The sequence below is a fragment of the Sapajus apella genome, unplaced genomic scaffold (genome assembly GCF_009761245.1).
Source record: "Sapajus apella isolate SASKATOON/1434 unplaced genomic scaffold, GSC_monkey_1.0 scaffold3, whole genome shotgun sequence".
Taxonomy (NCBI): Eukaryota; Metazoa; Chordata; class Mammalia; order Primates; family Cebidae; genus Sapajus; species Sapajus apella.
Window position 1 is genome coordinate 32,824,744 of NW_022436943.1, and position 5,367 is coordinate 32,830,110.

At 34.9% G+C, this 5,367-nt stretch overlaps 1 pseudogene; it reads left to right on the forward strand.

Moving 5' to 3' along the window:
• The first annotated feature begins 765 nt into the window (after positions 1 to 765).
• On the forward strand, positions 766 to 2,014 carry LOC116532612 (annotated as a pseudogene).
• Positions 2,015 to 5,367: the final 3,353 nt, after the last annotated feature.

The window sequence follows — 5,367 nt, forward strand, 5'->3', positions numbered from 1 at the left end:
GAACTGTTTACTGGTAAGCTAAGGAGCATGTTGAGATTACAATGCTTTCTTTATACATCCAGTGTTATAGCTATGTAACATTTGTCACTTAAAAACATCCTAAGTGCAAAAGTCAAATATATTTGCTAACACTTAAAATCATGCCACATTTCAGACTATTTCATCTTTAGGTCTTGACTTTCATGTACAGTTGTTTTTGTAAGATACTATAATTAAATTTCTGCTAGAGAGAAAAAAACATTTTTTTAACTTGCATTAACTTTTAATTTCACAGCAAATCCAAGAAAAATACAACTGGAAAAATTAAAACAACTGTAAACAAAAGTATCCATCAATATATATAAATATTAGTTCAGTAAATTATAGTATAATCTTACTGTATATCATGCAACCTTTAAAAGAAAATAAAGTAGATGTGTGTATCCTCATGTGGAAAAATACTGGAGATACATTTTCTTTTTTTTTTTTTTTTTTTGAGACAGAGTTTCACTCTTGTTACCCAGGCTGGAGTGCAATAGCACGATCTCGGCTCACCGCAACCTCTGCCTCCTGGGTTCAGGCAATTCTCCTGCCTCAGCCTCCTGAGTAGCTGGGATTACAGGCACGTGCCACCATGCCCAGCTGATTTTTGTATTTTTAGTAGAGACGGGGTTTCACCATGTTGACCAGGATGGTCTCGGTCTCTTGACCTCGTGATCCACCTGCCTCGGCCTCCCAAAGTGCTGGGATTACAGGCGTGAGCCACCGCGCCCGGCCTGGAGATACATTTTCAATTGAAAAAAAGCAAAGTGCTTGATGGGATCAGTGGACTAAATACATGGACTGGACTGAGAATTAGAAGGGAGTGCTTAGAACACAGTCACCTGTGCTGCAGGGGCAAGAAGGCATCATAGAGGACACAGGTGAACATGAAAGCTTCCAGCTTCTGCAGATTGATGCAGAATGCAAATGCCAGGAGGGAGAGACCTTGACCACAGGTGTGCAGGTTGGTGCTCATTCTCAAGCAATTTGATTTTCTGGATATCATAAGAATAATGTCCAGAGAAAACAGAGACACTGGGAAACGATAGTTGCAGTAAAGAGCAAAAGAAGCAAGAATAAGAAAGAAGAAAAGCCAATTGTGCAGAAAATCCAGAAATCTGCCCCTAGCACGGCTAACATTTTCTGGGATCTTTAAGCAAAGAGATTATTTTGGAAAACAAACACTCAGGACAAAGGCTGTACATCAATTTGAGTATGATCCTCCACATGTCAAAGAAGGAATTGAGTAGACTGGCTGGACAGATATGAAGGTCGTATGGCTCAAACGAAATCTAATAGGTCATTTTGGATCTGCCTCACTGGATTCATAGTAGACAGTGCCCTGTGTGAAGAGTGTTTGAAGATGAATTTTCTAGAGACTTGCTGGACATAACGGAAGAAGACTTCTTTTAGTTTATTTCCTCTGGAAACCCTTGTGTTCCTGACTTCTGACTCAGAATACACTCTTGAAGATGTTGATGTAAACAAAGTTTTTATCTTTGGTGAACTTATGGATGAAAGCATTCAGAAGAAGGTGACATTTTAAAAGGCCCAGGAATACTCTTTCAAGACAGCCCACTTATCTGTCATTCCAAGGATGCATGATCAGATACCAGAGTGGGAATAATTATCATTCAGGGATGTTGGCTATCAATCAAGTATTTAATATCCTGTTCACTTATTCTGAGAATCTTAATTGGCCTGAAAGATTGAAGAAGGGAATTTCTTCCAGAAAAGGTTATATTCTTCAGAAAATCGTGGGGTGATGGGCCTAAGATTGCAGCTGCAGGAGCAAAGTACTGGAGTCCCTGACCAAAGAACAGGGCAGAAGGTGGCATTGACACACACTTGCCTTTGTTTGACATCTTCTTGGATCTTCACAGTAAGCTACTAATAACAGGGATGACATTTTCTATTCTTTTGTATCTCCCCTACTTCCTGGCTCATAGGAAGTACATACACACACACACACACACACACACACACACACACACACACACACACGTATATAAAGTAAAAAAGTTTACATAACAAGGAATTAGCCCAAACCATATGGTTCTGAATGTGTCTTAATTCATCTTTTGTATGTATATCATTATTTGTAAAATACCTACTCTTTAGGGATTGTTTAATAATTATTGTTGTAAAAAAATTAAATAATTATTATTATATTTAAAAAGCAAAGCACAGCATATGCATAAAGATGATTCATTTAATCGGTGTGCTTTTTTTTAAAGAAGTGTATCAATAGATATATCTATTTTGATTGTGTGCAAATATTATTTTTCTTAAGATGAATTATACAAATTGGGATTGATAATTAGCTTTGGGATATGTGGGGAGCAGGGAGGCTTTTGCTATTTATTTGTCAATTTTCTAAAATGTCTGTACCATGGGTAGATAGGAATTTTGTCAGGTTTGTATTTACCTTTCAGAATATGTGTTTGTATAGTATAAGTATGTATTACTTATAAAGTATGTATTACTTATAAAATAATACATAATATAAGGATGTATTACTCATAAAATTTATAGTAAAACATACTTACATATATCAAAATACTAAAAAGCAAACAGTGATTGAGTGTAGAGGTAGGGTTTTGGACCATCATTTTTCATTATTAGACAGTATACTTTTGATTTTATTTATTTATTTATTTATTTATTTTTAGATCTTGAGCTTGCATTACTTTTACTTAGTGGAAAATAAGAATGAAGATAGAATAAGGATAAAGGCAGTAGAGGAAAAGCATTTGAGAGCCTAGCCTCAGGCACCAGACTGTTTAGGTTTAAAACCTAGGTCTTCTACTTACTAGCGGGATAACCTTGGGTAATTTGCTTACCTTGTCCGTGTCTTAGTTTTCCCAATTGTAAAATGCAAAATAGAAGTACTTTTCTTACAGGGTTGTAGTGAGAATGAAATTATAAAAATTAGTTAATATAGATTAAAGTGCTTGAACTAGCATCTTGCACATAGTAATCACTGCCTGTGATATATTATAAATATGTTCTTAGGTAAGGAAAAAGAAAAAACATATGAAGCACCTCAATGTGTCCTATTTTCTCCACCCTGACCTATGTCTAGTTTGACTAATAATTCCAGGGTTGGAGTCTTCTGAAGGAGAAGAAGAGGGTTGAGTCTGAACAATTGTTTGGGGCCTCTGAAGGAAGAACAGGCAATGGGAAGAATTTCCATTTAATTTTATATTTCGAAAATAAAAATTTCATTCTAATTGTTATGCCTTGATCAATACCTTTTTCCTTCTAATGCCATCCTGAAAAATCTTTGTCCTTTTTACAAAGTTTTTTTTTTTTTTTTTTTTTTTTTTTTTTAATTCCACCAAATTTTAAGGGACTACCAAGGTCTACTGCCTCCAGGAAGCCTTTGATAAAGTTCTTGGTCCATTCAGGAATCTCTTGTATATATTGCTTTTTGTCACATTTAGTTCCATCATATACTGTATGGTCTAATTGCAGGGACCACAGAAATTAGTTGTAATTTATTATATGATACCATTAGGTAGAAATACATTAGTAATGTTCTACTAATTACTATAGGTTTTCAGCATGCTTATTAGATTGGTAGTCATTTTTATGAAAGAACATCGATTTTCCCTTGACCTAACATATCTTGTAAAATCTTGTACTTTCGTTTTCCTTCTATTCATAACTAAATCTTTAGAAGTGTAAATCTACATTCCATAATAGCAGTTTCCAATTCCACAGATTATTTACTCCTGAACCCATTATAAATGGCTATCAGTCCATCATTCTGCTAAAACTACTTTCACTGAGGTATGCAGTTTCTTACTTGCCAGAGGCAAATATGTATTTCGGTCCTTATTTTACTTAACTGTTTAATGTCAACATCTTGACCACTTCTGGAATCTTCTTGAATCTTCTCTGCTGGATTCCCAGGACTTTGGTAGGCCAAGTTGGGAGAATAGCTTGAGCCCAGGAGTTCAAGATCAGCCTGGGCATCACAGGGAGATCCTGTCTCTATAAAATAAAAAAATAATAAAAAAAGAAAGTTAAAAGACAAACTTTAAATGATCCGTGGTACCATTAAAAAGAAGCACTTAGAAAATGACCTTGAAAAGCCAAAATCATTGTTGGGAAAAGAATTTTAATGTAGTTCTTAGAAAATGCATAAATTCACTTTTATTCCCCCACACTGTGGGATTCCAGGAGAATTTCTTCTTGGCTTGCTTCCCACCCTTGGCCATTCTTTCTCAGTCTTCTTCATAGGTAACAACATCTAAGAAAATCTTCTGCAGTTCTTTCATGCCACAGCTGGATGATTGAATTCTAATAAATTAGATAACCTTACTATCCAATTTGTCATAATTTATATTTCTAATACTTATTATTTTACTTATATTTCTAATTTACTTATTACTAACAATTTACTTATTTTATTTCTAATAATACTTATTTCTAATAATTTCTAATACTTCTAATAATACTTAGAAATATTTAGAATAATTAGAAATAATTAGATATATTAGAATTTCTAACATTTCTAATAATTTCTACTTATTTCTAATAAAACTGAAAATATAAATTATGATAAATTGGATAATAAACAAGGTTAACATCATATTTAACAGAAAGTTTCTTAAGAATTGAAACACTGTAGAACAATATAGCACATCAAACAATATATTCCAGGGAAAGTATCATTTTTGAGATAATATAATCATTTTGAGCATCCAGAATTTTGGAAAAGATGTTTCTATGAGAAAGTTTAAAAAGGCTCGGCACAGTGGCTCACAACTATAATCCCACACTCAGGAGTGTGCCAAGTACACATCATTTGGTGGTGCTGATAGGGGCAAGAAGCGCTCTTAATCCTCACTCGTCTTTTCCTTCAAAAGCAATTTTCCCCTCTCAGACTCTTTACTTTCTCTTCCCCAGGAGAGGCAGAGTGATTTTAAGATTGGTGAGTTTTGGAGGAGAACCTGGCAAGTGTAGCTCTTTCTTCTCCCCTTGGTCTTTGGGATTTGCCTGCCTGCAGAGAATCTGCTCTAGTGGACCACATGGAAAGCTAATGGTAACGGTTGTAAACTTGCTTTTCTTCCCTCAGAGTGAGTGGGTGAATATGTTTGCTTAGTTCCAAGGCTAATAATTGGGAAGCTTATTGTTATCACATATTCCCTGGGAGTCCTACTTTGATTTTCATCTGCCTCACTCCTTTGCCCATCTCAGTTGATTTGGAATTCAAGGGGGAAAACCAGGGGAGTTATTTAATAGTTAATTCTTCAATATTTAATGGTCAAACTTCAGTATCATCTTCCATATAGAGTCATTCTTCATTATCTGTAACCTCATACACTGAAGAAAACT